Raw genomic sequence first — 15,784 nt, forward strand, 5'->3', positions numbered from 1 at the left:
ATTGCATATACCCTGAAATTGAACATTGAAATTGACCTTCTTGTCTTAGCAGATGTGTTTTGATCTTCATTGTGTTCTTACTTAATCTGGAACTTTTAGTTACTTTGTGCCTTATTCTGGTCTGTGCGGACGGAGCCGAATATGCGGCCAGCACCGTGCATCCTAAACCCCGCCTTCCATACGGATAGCCAACTCCGTCCGTACGCGGTAAGAAGCTGTCCGAACGGACCACAAGTGTATTTCTCATGAATACACCTCCTCCATCTCAGGGAACCTCCCCCATCATTCGATGGTCGCAGACCATCGAATGCAGGACCGAGTGGTCAGGCAGCTCCCGCAACCTCAGACCACACGGGCATTTCTCCGTGCAAAAGCAGGGATCTGGGCGGGCAGCTGACATCCGGCAATGTCATATGTCTGCCCCCTACACGTGCGTCACGACCGCATTACCATACGTACGCCCAGCGTTTTCATGGGAACGCCCATGAAACGCGGGGCGTACACATATGGTAATGAGCCCAAACAGCCCTGCACGCCCCTCTCCACCCCCTGTTCGTAGTGTACACATTTCATGCGGAATTTGGACGTGCGTCCCGTTCGCACATGCGCAGAGACGCCTCTGCACATGCGCAGACACAAAACATCGGCGGACCGACCGCACGCGGACATTACCGCACCAACCAGAATAAGGGCCTTAGTTAGGTGCAAATATGGGCATAAAAGTACACTTGCTTCACAGTCACTTGGACAGATTCACAGTTAATTACTATAATAAAGAGCAAGGGGAGAGATTTCACCAAGACATAAAAGTGATGGAGGAAAGGTACCAGGGTAGATGGGACAGGAATATGACGGCTGAATACTGTTGGGGTCTTATGCGTGACTGTAAAGATCACTCTTATAAAAGAAAATCATACAAGCAGCGTTTTTTAAAGCAATAAATGTCAAATGTTTACAATGTTTATATGTTTTAATAAATAAATATAAACATTTGTCATTTATTGCTTTAAAAAAACACTGCTTGTATGATTTTCTTTTGAGTATATTGAGTTTCATTTGAAGAGATTTGTAGTAACTTCTGAATGCTAAGCAACACTGTTCTGCATGTACAGAATGTAATACACGTATTACTGTACTTCTTTGGGTACCCAAGTACAGTATCTCAAAAAATAGAGCCAATCTGGAAAACCTAATGTCAGATTCAGAATCAGCAACCTCGAATTACCCTAAAGAGACAAAAAAAAAAAAAAAAGACTATTTACGGATTGTTGACCATTGTTATTAAATTTGAATTTTAAAGATGGCACATTGACATGATTTTTTTCTTATAAACAGCTAGTTTTGGATCTTTTAACATGAATCTGATTAGATCTGATTGGGTGTGTCACTTTGTAGGATGCCCTCCCACAAACCTTATTGGCCAGATGTATTAAGCCTTGAAAAGTGACAAAGTGGACAGTGATAAAGTGCCAGCCAATCAGCCCCTAACTGCCAATCCATGCTGTTTAGAAAAATGAGAGTTGGGGGTTGGTTGGTAATTTATAATTCAGGACATGGTGGTCCAGGAACAATTGTAATAAGCAAAATCATTGCTTGTGGCTTCCCATCATAAAATATGTGGACAAACAGAAGTGAATCATGTCCCTCACCACATAACTGATCATATTCAAATTTCAAATAGGGGAGGAACACCCACTGCCACCAACTTTCATTCTAAACTGACTCACTGGCAATGGGTGTGGCTCTCCTATTTGCATTTTGAACTGTGCTTTAGCCCCACCCCTGGAGCCACCACTGTGTATAAGTACAATATACTTAAGTTTATACTTCTTCTACATTTACCAATAAGAAACATTTGGCATAGGGGTGCTGAGAAAAAAATTCTGACAGTCTAGGGTGCCGAGATTTTAAAAAGTCTGTTAACCACTGGTGTACAAGAATGCATGAATACATGTTCCGTCTTCTACTGCAGGACAAATGATATATTGGGTGAGATTTAATAGGTTGCGATTTTTAGTAAGGTTCCAAAAACGAACCTTATCGCATTTTTAAAAACCGCAATTTTTTTTGAAAGAATTCGACTATTTAATGAGATGCGGATTTGCGGCAAAAAAATGCTATATGGTGCGATTTTTAATCATGAAAATTTGTGAATTTTAGTCATGAAAATGTGTGAATTTGAGGACATGTGCGATTTGGGAGACATAGCAATGTGTGTTTTATTTTATGTTTTAAATGAAAAAAAAATAATGTGGGGTCCCCCAATCCTGAGCATAACCACCCTTGGGCTCATTCAGTCAGATCTGGTTCCAAAAAATATGGAGAACCATAATAAAACACAGACACAGAGAAACGTCTAACTTTAATAAATATACACTTATTTTTCACCACTATACAGTACATAACCATTCGAGGCTACAGGGGAAGCCACTCAGCCCAGATTGGCTGAAAGCATCTCTATGGAGACGCATAGAGCCAACCACAGCTCAGTGTTTGTATAGTGCTGTGACAGCACTATACAAGCTGTCATTAGTGAGGAGGAATCTGGCTCACCTGAAAAGGTAATGCATAGTGGTGCACAATGAGTGTATGTTTATTAAAGGTATACTTTTCTCTGTGTCTACGTTTTTATTTATTCATTCTTTTTACAGATGAACTACAAGTCCAAGGGGGCCCATTAATGCCCCGTATGCTGGGACTTGCATTTTGTTTTCAATTTTACATGTATCAGCCCGGCGTCCACCACCCAGGGATGCCGGGACAGCCCCGGGCTCCAGCCCTGGAAGTTTGAAGCCTGGGGGGATCCCTTTACTGGGGGGTCCGTTCTTCCGCAGGTATCCCGTCTAGGGTAGAATAGCCACAGTACACATTGTACGGCCGGGGGACCTTACATAAAAAGTGTAGGCTGTTGGAGCCTGATGCTTGTACCCCATATTTTTGGAACCAGGACCGGTCCAAGAGTCTGGCACTGGTTTCAGAAATATGGGGGGCCCATATGCCTTTTGTCCCCGGTATTTTTGGAACTAGGTCTGGCTCAATGAGCCCGGGGCTGGTTATTCTCATGAGGGGGGACCCATTGCAATTTTTTTAAATAATTTTAACTTTTACACATTTTTTTAATACAGACCCATGCACAGATCTCACTGATCTGTGCATGGTTCTGTCAAATTCTCCAGTCAGAACTTGGTCTATTTTTTTTTTTTTTAGATATTTAGTAACGTTTCCCAAAAATCCCACCCTATTAAATTTGTGATTTGTATACTTTATAATAGGAAAACATCTGGATGCAAATTGAAGTGCGAGAAAAAATCGATAGTTAAAAATGTTCCATTTTCGCAGCAAAAAAAAAATGCAACTTTTACCGCAATTTGCATCCTATTAAATGTGCGAATTTCGGTTAATGTGCAAATTCGCCTGTTTTTTTTTTGTGTAGAATTCACAAAAGTCGAAACATCGCACTCTATTATATCTCGGCCTTGATGTTGTTCTTGGAGCTGGCTGACTATCCAACATGAAATTCGGCTGCCATCGCATCTGCTACAGAAACTGCGATCTAATGGACATTACTTCGGAGTGGTTCCGGTTTATGGATCTACACTGTCTAGATCAGGCATGTCCAACGTTGGCCCTCCAGATGTTGTGAAACTACACATCCCAGCATGCTTTGCCACAGTTTTGCTATTAGAGCATGCTAAAACTATTGGAAAGCATGCTGGGATGTGTAGTTTCAAAACATCTGGAGGGCCAACGTTGGACATGCCTGGTCTAGATAGACAGTCGATGGGTCTACCCCGAAATGCAATAAATCATCAGGTTCAAAAGGAAGACAGAGTCAAAGGTAGACATGAAAAGGGTTGACATGTTAAAGGTTGACAGACTCAAAAGGTCGACATGAAAAATCTAGACACATGACAAGGTCGACATAAGTTTTTCGAGATTTTTTTTTAAATCAAGCTTGTTCTTACTTCACCATCCATGTCCGCATTAGAATATAACAGTTTGCTGAGCCTGAATCATGGCGAGCGAAGTGAGCCATGCACAGCGGTGTAGCTAGGTGCCATGGTGCCCGGAGCAAGGGCATATTTCGCGCCCCCCCTACCCCGGTAATTGGGGGCGTGGCTAACATGTGTTTGCATGTTACATTTGAAAAGAAAAAACTTAAGTTAACTTAAAAATAAGACACTATATAAGACGCTGTAATGGAATCTGCTGCGCTATAGAAGGTGCCGTAACGGAATCTGCTGCGCTATATAAGACACTGTAACGGAATCTGCTGCGCTATATAAGTTACTGTAACGGAATCTGCTGCACTATATAAGGTGCTGTAACGGAATCTGCTGCGCTATATAAGACGCTGTAGCGGAATCTACTGCTATATATAAGACACTGTAACGGAATCTGCTGCGCTATATAAGACACTGTAAAGGAATCTGCTGCGCTATATAAGACACTGTAACTGAATCTGCTGCACTATATAAGGTGCTGTAACGGAATCTGCTGCGCTATATAAGCCGCTGTACCGGAATCTACTGCTATATATAAGACACTGTACCGGAATCTGCTGCGCTATATAAGACACTGTAAAGGAATCTGCTGCGCTATATAAGACACTGTAACTGAATCTGCTGCACTATATAAGGTGCTGTAACGGAATCTGCTGCGCTATATAAGACACTGTAACTGGATCTGCTGCGCTATATAAGACACTGTAATGGAATCTGCTGCGCTATATAAGACGCTGTAACGGAATCTGCTGCGCTATATAAGACGCTGTAACGGAATCTGCTGCGCTATATAAGACGCTGTAACGGAATCTGCTGCGCTATATAAGACGCTGTAACGGAATCTGCTGCGCTATATAAGACGCTGTAACGGAATCTGCTGCGCTATATAAGACGCTGTAACGGAATCTGCTGCGCTATATAAGACGCTGTAACGGAATCTGCTGCGCTATATAAGACGCTGTAACGGAATCTGCTGCGATATATAAGACGCTGTAACGGAATCTGCTGCGCTAAATAAGACTCTGTAACGGAATCTGCTGCGCTATATAAGGTGCCGTAACGGAATCTGCTGCGCTATATAAGACACTGTAACGGAATCTGCTGCACTATATAAGGCGCTGTAACGGAATCTGCTGCGCTATATAAGACGCTGTACCGGAATCTACTGCTATATATAAGACACTGTAACGGAATCTGCTGCGCTATATAAGACACTGTAAAGGAATCTGCTGCGCTATATAAGACACTGTAACTGAATCTGCTGCACTATATAAGGTGCTGTAACGGAATCTGTTGCGCTATATAAGACGCTGTACCGGAATCTACTGCTATATATAAGACACTGTACCGGAATCTGCTGCGCTATATAAGACACTGTAAAGGAATCTGCTGCGCTATATAAGACACTGTAACTGAATCTGCTGCACTATATAAGGTGCTGTAACGGAATCTGCTGCGCTATATAAGACACTGTAACTGAATCTGCTGCGCTATATAAGACACTGTAATGGAATCTGCTGCGCTATATAAGACGCTGTAACGGAATCTGCTGCGCTATATAAGACGCTGTAACGGAATCTGCTGCGCTATATAAGACGCTGTAACGGAATCTGCTGCGCTATATAAGACGCTGTAACGGAATCTGCTGCGCTATATAAGACGCTGTAACGGAATCTGCTGCGCTATATAAGACGCTGTAACGGAATCTGCTGCGCTATATAAGACGCTGTAACGGAATCTGCTGCGCTATATAAGACGCTGTAACGGAATCTGCTGCGCTATATAAGACGCTGTAACGGAATCTGCTGCGATATATAAGACGCTGTAACGGAATCTGCTGCGCTAAATAAGACTCTGTAACGGAATCTGCTGCGCTATATAAGGTGCCGTAACGGAATCTGCTGCGCTATATAAGACACTGTAACGGAATCTGCTGCACTATATAACATGCAGACAGCTGTAAATATACATACAGAACAGCAGGGCAGCAGCAGATGCCAGAGAGATTCACCCCCCCCCCTCCTCACCTCCCCCAGGACCCACAAATCCCCCAAACCCCAAGTTTATTATTATGCATATTACATCATTAATTAGCTGTAAAAAAAAAAATCCACCTTGAATAGTGATAGCAGGGCGGCAGCAGAAACTCTCCTCACCAGCGCTTGGGAAGTTCGGATGGCTGTGGCTGATGACGGAGGAGGGAGTGAGAAGCAGGCGACTCTGGGAAGGAATCTGAGTGCTGCTGCGCTGCCCGGAAGCCGGTCCGAGCAGCAGCAGCACCAATTTACATTGTAGTGAGTCAGCCGCCTAAGCGTCACGGACTGGGCAGGGGGCAGGCGCCGGGCAAGGCAGCCGCCGGCGCACGCTGCCCGTACAGATGATCTATCTTGTGCGGCAGCGGGGATGATTTTTGCGGAGGGGGGGCGGGCCGGCGGCGCCATCCGACCAATCAGCGCCCGGAGCGTGAGCTCCGGTGGCTCCGCCCTCCCTACGCCTCTGGCCATGCAAGGGTACAGGCTACACTAATGGGGGGGGGGTCCATGTCGACAGTTGTCGATATTGACATACAAATGAAGACCTCATGTCGACCTTCTCATGTGTCTAACTTTTTCATGTCAATCTTCCGACCCTGATGACCTTTTGACCTTATCAGCCTTTCTCATATCGACATTTTGACCATGACCACCTTTTGACCCTGCCCACACACTGCATGTCGACCTTCTTGGGTAGACCTATTTACTGTCTATCTAGACAATGAACATCTCATAATCTAGACCCCTACAGAGAGCTGCATACTGCGCAATGACTTGTTACTGTGGATGTGATGGCATAGATGGGGTTGTCTTTGAGTCGGCAAGTTCCAACATCTACCGTGCCTGTAAGAAGAGAAATACGTGGGGCGTGCCTGTGTCCAAATGCAAAGTCCATTGGCCCTCTAACATGACATTTAGGGCCTTATTCTGCTTGGAGCGTCCGGGCCGTACGCGTACGTCCCGGGGTTTTTTACAATCTGCGCATGTGCAAATACGCTAATGCGCCGGCGCGAGCACTCCACAACGCTTACGGCCGGTGTCTCAACGTGCGAAAAAACCTGTACGCGAGCGTACGGGTAATGGGGCGGCATAGGGGCGTGTTGATGGGAGCGGCCGAAATAATGAGGGAAAATGGGCGTAAATATGGGCGTACACGGGGGTGTGCACCAAAAATGAGCGGTGCTACTACCGCACGATCGACTAAGGCACCGTTCATTTCGGACACCAAACAGGCGGCCGCCAGCTAAAACCACCCCTACAGATACCGCATGCCAGCGTGCGCCTGAGTTGGCTAATTAACGCTGATTACTACTCAAACACATACACCTGAATGTAATAAGCAATGCTGCAGTCTATTAACTACAAACCATGATTTCACTGCCTGCAAGCCACACATGCAGCACGCAAACACATTGGAAGCTTATGTTTCTATACTTCTCCACATTTAAAGGTTTGTTTAATTTAAGGTAAGAATCTTTTTATACGCTAAGGTAGGTATTTGCTAAACAGACACATTCACTACCTGCTTTCATAGACTTTACGCAGTAGCACACTCAATCTACACAAGTCGACATGTGTCAACGTGTTCACTCTAATACTAACATAGGTTTTGTATTTAGGATACAATAACATAAACCACATCTAACACCTACAAAGGATGTTTCAGCAATGTTTGAAGCCCATGACCACTATTTTCCACACAATCTTTGTATAGTACCCAAAATTATGACCTGTACCACTATCTCATCTGCTATGATTTGGATTTCACTACACTCTGGATGTAAGATGCCACCAATCACATTATTGCACTCTCATCTCTCTAACAAAGGATTCCTACATCTGCTTATGACAGTCAAATCATATATATTTAAAAAGTTATGCATGTTTGTTCACAAGCTAATTTATCATGTTTGGCCCATTCACACATCTTTTTTTAGGGAGGACACATATGCATTACTACACAAATGTACCTTTTCACCCTTGTTTGTCTGCCTCACCCACTCCATGAGGAAAGCATTGTTCTGGACCTGCTTTTACCTACTACTGTAGGAGCTACCTCACCTGCACACAAACTGCTTTCTCACCTATTAAGTTGCTCTGCACATGTGCTGACACAAACTAATTAGCAGGGAAAAGTTGGATAGGAACATGGGAATGGCCATGGAGAGGGTTACACATGGGAAACTTCCACCACACTTCAACAAATGTTCAAAAATACCCTGGTCAGTAAGTACACATAAATCTAGTATTTGTTTCACACAAGAAATGACACATACCACAATTTTGATTTAATTTGTAAAATAAATTTATTTGCTGTTCAGCATCACAGCTTGACACTTTAATGTGAGAAATCAAAAAAACAAATAAAATAGACACACAAATAATAAAACAGCCAGAACAAGAGGTTGCATATCTCCAAACATGTGTTACCCTGCAAATGCAATGGTGAAAGAAATGGGGACACCAGAATACGTACTGCAACAACCAGGGTGAATACTAAGCAAGATACACACCACCAAAAAAAAATATCCTGCATTTGTAGAGGTCAAAATACGAACTTTCATGCCCATGGCACGCAAATGGATCGATGGGCAACTCAGGAAGCGGATGTCCAGTGCAATTTAAACCTTTGGCCTCCAACCACAGAGGAAGTGAACCAGGTCTCATTTGGGCCCTTTTTTGCCCCTTTTAGATGGGGCCTTGGGGACAGGGGCCTTTGAGTCAGCTGGCTTTCGGCGTCTTCCCCTAGTCGCCACAGGAGGGTCAGCCGAGGTGGAAGGTTGGGGAGCAGCTTGGGGTGGGGCAGCAGATGGGGGATTGTCCCTTAGGGACCTGGCGGTGGACAGCTGCTCCGCAATAAGTTCATTCTGGCGGCTGAGGTGTTGGCCAATGCTTAGCATGCCAGCCGCCAGAGTTTCATTAATGCGGTTCAACGCCTCAACCTGCAGCTGGTTTGTGGCCATCCACTCCGCCAGAAAATCCGCCACCTGCTGCTGACGGATCGCAGCATCCACCCCTTGCTGCTCGATCCTGTCCAGCGTCACCAACAGGCTCTCACTCAATGTCTCCTGTGGCTGGGGCTGGGGGCGACGTCTTGCTGGAGGCTGGACCACCTGCTCCACCTGTGGCTCTGCAGAGGAAGATGCTGCCGGTACATCCTGACTTTCTGCTTCTGCTAGGATAAGAATTGAAAACAATGTCACCATCACATACGCAATAAAAAATATCTTTCTAAATACAATGCATTACTATGACTTACCATCAAAAGCAGCAGCAAAGACCTCCACAGGGAGCTCACTGTCCATATTGGAGATCCCCCTGATCTCCCCCACATCGATGACGTCACAGGAGTCCAGCTCCAGGGGGGTATACTCCAAATGGTCAGGCATAGGACCGCTCCCGGTGGACATGCTGTTGTTGTACCGGTCAGTCATCTTCCTCTTCAGGGCAATTTTGAAGTCAGTCCACCTACAAGTTTAAAAATACAAATATCACCATGAGATATGTGCACCACTGTGCTACGTGTAGGGTTACCACCTAGTCCCTTTAATTCCGGACACATGTTACTTACACAGGTTCTGTGGCAGTTTAAAATTAGGTGAAGTGGAGTCTTGAAGTCAGCCAGCCACAGAACCTGTGTAATTAATATGTGTCCAGAATTAAAGGGACTAGGTGGTACCCCTAGCTACGTGACATTTCCTAGTGTGGGTGATCTTTTGTGCCATGTGTGGCCAAATATTTCTTTGATGGACAAAACCATGTGCACTGCAGGTGAGGCAGGTGTAAAACCCCACCCAAATCTGATTATCTCTGCACAAGTAACACCTGCCTCACCTGCAGTGCACATGGTTTTGTCCATCTAAGAAATATTTGGCCAGAAAGAGTGAACTAGAATAAGGGCCTCAGTTCCTGCTGGAGACTGCTGAAAAATTGCCCTGACAAACACACTAACCTTTTCTTCACCGCGTCCCAAGTTCTGACCACTGGTGACACCTGGTTCACTTCCTCTGTGATCTTGTCCCAAAGGTTTCTCCTTGCACTGGCACCCGGCTTCCTGGTTGCCAATTCAATCCATTCGCGTGCCCTGGGCACGAGAATTCGCATTTCGGCCTCTACAAATGCAGGGTTTCTCCTTCTGGTGGTGGTATCCTGCTCAGTCATCACCCTAGATGTTGCAGCACGTTTTCTGGTGGCCCCAGCTCTCTCACCATGCACCTGCTGGGTCACACCTGTTTGGAGAGATGCAACCTCTTGTTCTGGCTGGTTGCTTGGCCCTTGTGGAGCTGGTGGAGGTTCACCAGGGCCTGTTACTGAGGGGCCCGCTTGATCTTGCAGGCGACTCCTCTCTTGGGCCCTCCTTCTCCGCTCCTGTTCCCTCTTCTGTAATGCTTGAAGCAGGGATTCGGCTTGTGCTCTCTGCAGAGCTAAATTTACGCCGATATTTCCCGCCGATAATTGCCGCTTAAATTACGCAGGTCTCAATGCACCTGATCAATCACCCGTATATGTATATACACAGGTTGTGGAGCATTGTGGGCTACATCGTGAAATGTGTGCACCTGTCATTCCAATGATGAGTGTTGTCAGCTGGTATCTGTTGGAGTTCGTGTATGCTTTGTGAGTCAAATTTCAAAACATCACGTTATAATGCTTTCCTTACATATGTAATGTGTATGAAATTGTCATACAGCAACATGTTGCATTGTGGCCCTTTAGGCAGCGTAGTTATAAGTAGAGGGTTGCGTGTATTATTTTCCGCCTACTGTATATACAGTACTCCTCTTCATGCATATCGGTGTATCGTGCCCCCTTTAGGCAGCGTAGTTATAAGTAGAGGGTTGCGTGTATTATTTTCCGCCTACTGTATATACAGTACTCCTCTCCATGGATATCGGTGTATCGTGCCCCCTTTAAGCAGCGTAGTTATAGGTAGAGGGTTGCGTGTATTATTTTCCGCACACTGTAAATACAGTACTTCTCTCTTCATTGAATGCATGCTGTTGGTTGTGGTGTGTGTATATCGGAACGGTCCGCGTAAGTTTCTATTCGCATCCAGTTTGTTAATGTAAGAAGGATTAATAAAGTTAATACCAAACAAACAATTTTTTACACCAATCAGCAAGCACCAAAAGTGATATATGTACCTGCAATTAATAACTGCGCCATTGCCACCATGACTTCAACCAGGGCTAGGGCGTTTTCTATCCAGGAGCTATTGGCCTTGGTTGAGGTCATGGACCGCCGCCTGGGGCCCAGGGGCCCTTATGTATCGAATCGTGAAAAGCGGCGGGCATACAATGCTGCCCGCCGGCTAATTTTCGCCAGGACCGGCGTGGATAGGAGCCTGGCTCAACTGGAGCGGCGCTGGTCGGACCTGCGCCGGCGGCAGCCAGTGTTGCTCAGCACACTTCGCCGCCATATTGCCCGATGTAAGTTTTTATTTACTAGTATGCCTGCGTTATTTTGCAAATGTTTTCTGTACTTTTTATAAATGTGTCCCTGAGTATGTGGGTGTATATGGGTGTATATGGGGGTGTATATGGGTGTATATGGGGGTGTATATGGGTGTATATGGGGGTGTATATGGGTGTATATATGGGGTATATGGGTGTATATGGGGGGTATATGGGTGTATATGGGGGGTATATGGGTGTATATGGGGGTGTATATGGGTGTATATGGGGGTATATGGGGGTGTATATGGGTGTATAGGGGGTGTATAGGGGGGGGGTTTAAGTAGTTGATCAGTTTTTGGGTGTAGGATATCAAATAGTTTGCATGATAAATGTCTGAAATTTCACAGCAATGATAATTTTGAAGGTTATGAGCATGACTAATGTGAATTTTTCTTTCCCCCTTTTTTATGAAACCCAATCTTCGATTTCTATGCCATCAACATGAACATTTCAGCACGGGCAAGGGCACGCATTGAAGCCCGGGAGCAGGCAGCCCGGGACCAGGCAGCCGAGGAGGAGGAGGAAGAGGAGGAGGAAGAAGAGGAAGAGGAAGAGGAGGAGGAGGAAGAGGAGGAGGAGGAGGAGGAGAAGAAAGAGGAGGAGGAAGAGGAGGAGGAGGAAGAGGAGGAGGAGGAAGAGGAGGAGGAGGAAGAAGAGGAGGAGGAAGAAGAGGAGGAGGAAGAAGAGGAGACCCAGGGTGCAGTTTGCACCCACACAATTTCCCCATCCCCCACCCCCTCCACAACCCCCACCCCCTCCACAACCCCCCCCCTCCCCAACCCCCACCCCCTCCACAATCCCCCCCCTCCACAACCCCCACCCCCTCCACAACCCCCACCCCCCCCCCTCCCCACCCCATTTCCAACCCCCCTACACCTCTCCACCACCCACCCCCAAACCTCTCCACTCCCCAGTCACACCCACTACCTCGGTCCAAACACCAGGACCATCCTCCTTGCTCCTGCCCCCCCCAACCACTCCACAGCCAACCAGCGGCGCCCAGGATGGCTCAAGTAGCCGTAAGTAAATAATGTGTCTAATGTTGACCTACACATTTCTACACATAAACAATCACAACAACCACATATGTGTATCCAACATCAACATTAGTTGCAACATATCACTGCAGGCCGACCATGAGGTGTGTCCTGTCCTTCTCCAGGAACAAGGCTCCCCTTGGTGGTTTTTTTGAGTGTGGCCATGCCTCACCCCTTGAATAATTGACATAACAGTACATCCAATGAGATATCCGACATTAGTGGTGTGGTAGTTATGTGGCTCCAGGTGTTGGGTAACTCCAGTTCCCAGCATGATGTGCAACACAGGGCCAGATTATAATGGAGGCGCAAGGGGTCAGTGCCCCTGGGACCCCCTCTAGCTAGGGGCCCCCTGTGGTTGTCATTTTTTTTTTAAAAAAGAAAATGTTTAAGTTATGTTTTTTTTTTTTAGCTAAATGTTTTGTGCATGGGTGGGGTAGTGCTGCAGCTTCACCTATCTGCCAATGTGACAATGATTTATGGTGCTGAGCATCGGGAGGCAAGGCACACTGATTGCACAAGTGTGCAGTGCATTTCTGGGAGTTGACTAAGTCCCATGACACTTTGCACCAGAGGACAGAGGCTGAGAAGTTTGTGCTGAGCTCTGATTGGTGGAGCTCATTACATGCTTCTCAGGTCCATGGAGAACAGCAGCAGCAGCTTAGTCATAGGAGGGTTTTTAATCAGAGGCAGCACTAGGACTGTGAGGTCTCCTCCAGAGTAAGGGGCAGAGGGACAAACACAGGCTTTTCATGTGGTATGTGTATATATATATATGGTGTCTATTATTATTCCGAGTGCCGCCAACCCCCTGTCTATATATATATATATATATATATATATATATATATATATATATCCCCTGCAGGTAACCATTGACCAAGTTTATTCTGCCTTTACTCTATGTTTTGACAGTATAATATTCGCCCATGCAGTGTGCGGCCAGTAATGACAAGTGCAAGGGGGCCCCCCGCTCTAAAGTACCCCGGGCCCCCCAAAGGCTTAATCTGCCACTGGTGCAACTTAAATGTAGAGATTGTTTTGGTAATAGTGTGTGAGGCCATGCGGATGCATGCTTTACAAACATAGCTGTAGGCCTATAATTTGTACAGCAATGTCCTAAATTTAAAATAGTAAGGAGTGCTTAAGCCACAACAATGTCATAACCCTTAAATAGCACAGGCTAATTGTGAGGTTAGAGGAGAGTCCCCCAAAACCAAAGTACCAATTGGGATACAGCATACATTCATTGATGAAGGAGTAATTGAATTAATGTTATTTACTATGTACAGTATGTGTGTGTTAACATATTATTTTTTAGTACTGTGTTTACAGCAGACCCATCTTCAATGTAGTTTCTAAATGTATGTGGCCTTCACACATAACTCTGAACTTTTTATTATGTACAAATACAACAAACATTTGTGTATATTAATTTTTTGTTTTATCCCTTCATTACAGACACTGAACAGCAGCAGGAGGAGGTGGCCGCAATAATGCGGAAAATAATGGTCACCCTGGTGTACCTGCAGCTACTTTTTGGGCTTCTGGAGGCCCGCCTTTAATTTTTTATTTATCCCCCCCCCCTTTTTATTTTTGTATCCAATAAAAGTTTTATTACAGTTCGAAATTGCCTGTGTTTTTACTAATAAATATGTTAGAGGGCGTGTAAGGGTAGGTACATACAGATGTGTACTGTAAGTTATACTTGTAATTTGAGGTGAGGGGTAACGATTGATGTGTGAATGTGTGTGTTTTTGAGTAAAATAACACATAGTGAAAATGCATGAATGTTTAATGTTGTTCGATTAAAACATCACACATAACATCAGGGTAGGTATACATGTTACACATTTTGGACAAAGTAATTACGTACATAATTTAGTACATATACAGAAACACCAACATAACTTGATTTAAAAGTAACAGCAATATGGGGACACATAGATAGTGATTAAAATGCCACATTAGAACATAACAAATATACATGTAATGTGGGTTAAAATGTAGTTTTATTAGGTCTTTATTAAGGTAGACAATTGAGTTAATAGAAAACAATAAGTGAATAACAAATCGATTAATTAATCAATTGTCAGATTAGTAGTTGAGAGGCAAGATTTGCAGGTCCATATATGTGAAGGGTATGCCAGCGTGCACGGACGTACGCTCACTCTCACGAGCGGTGACATAAGCTGAGTTTTCCATTGAAAACAATAGGGACCCGTCCGTGCAAACTGGCGTACGCTCAGATCGCCGCAAGAAGGCGGTGGGGAGACGGAGGAAAGACGGCCGTAGACGGCGCCGTACGCTCAGTTGTACGCCTGTTGTCGGAGTGCAAGGGCTGGCCCGTCCGCGTACGTTGCCGTACGCTCATTTGTACGGCACTCCCCTTCTACGGTATTTCTGGCCGTACGTAAGCGGCTGATTTGTGGGTGGACTTAACCCTAACGGCCGCGTACGGCTAGCGTGCGGTAATTGTGAACGTACGCACGTTTGGCCGCTCCGATCAGAATAATGCCCTATATCCCTGCATCCGTGCACTCAGACCATCCTGTGCTACCTTGTATAAGATACAGCAGCCAGTTACATCCTGTATTGTACATAGGGCGGTATTCAATGTGAATACCGGCGACGTGCAGCGAATCCTGTTTAGGATTCACTGCACATTCGCCACTGCTCGCTGCATTCCGGAGCCTCGCCGGCGCCGGTATTCAATGAGTCAGGGGCTCGCTGCCCCTGCCCGGCGAATTTGAGCTCCTGCGGCGGACGCGGCAGGGAGCCTGAGGACGGTGGCAGGCAGGGAGATGGAAGTCTCCCTGCCTGCCCCAGAACGTTTGTGGGGGGGGAGGTGGGCTCCCCGGGTGCCAGGCAGCACAGGCTGCCCCCCCGGGGGTGCCAGCAGGGGACCGCGTGTATTCACTACACCCGATCATGCATATGTAACGATCGGGTGCAGTGAATATATGAATAACTAATGAGCAGCTCGGCTCCGGCGCCCCCTGCTGGCTGGTCAGTGTAAAAAAAAAGAAAAAATAAATATATATTTTTTAAATTAAATATATATTCTTGTGCTTACAGCACATGAATAAAAAGAGCATGCCCCTCCTCAGAATAAAATTCCAGATTTTTTGACACCAAATGTAAAAAACAAAACACTTTATTTTAAAAGTTCACATTCCACTTCACCATAAAAAGATAGCGATTGCTACTCGGTGAATCATGGCGAAAAAAACCTTGAAATGTATTCGCCATCT

General features: G+C 45.5%; 1 protein-coding gene across 1 annotated transcript in view; it reads right to left on the reverse strand.

Moving 5' to 3' along the window:
- LOC146041704 (uncharacterized) overlaps positions 1-15,784 on the reverse strand; it is a 129,243-nt gene that overhangs the window by 80,024 nt on the left and 33,435 nt on the right. The gene's annotated exons all lie outside the window — the stretch shown is intronic.

This window comes from Crinia signifera, chromosome 19 (genome assembly GCF_055691185.1).
Source record: "Crinia signifera chromosome 19, ASM5569118v1, whole genome shotgun sequence".
Classification (NCBI taxonomy): domain Eukaryota; kingdom Metazoa; phylum Chordata; class Amphibia; order Anura; family Myobatrachidae; genus Crinia; species Crinia signifera.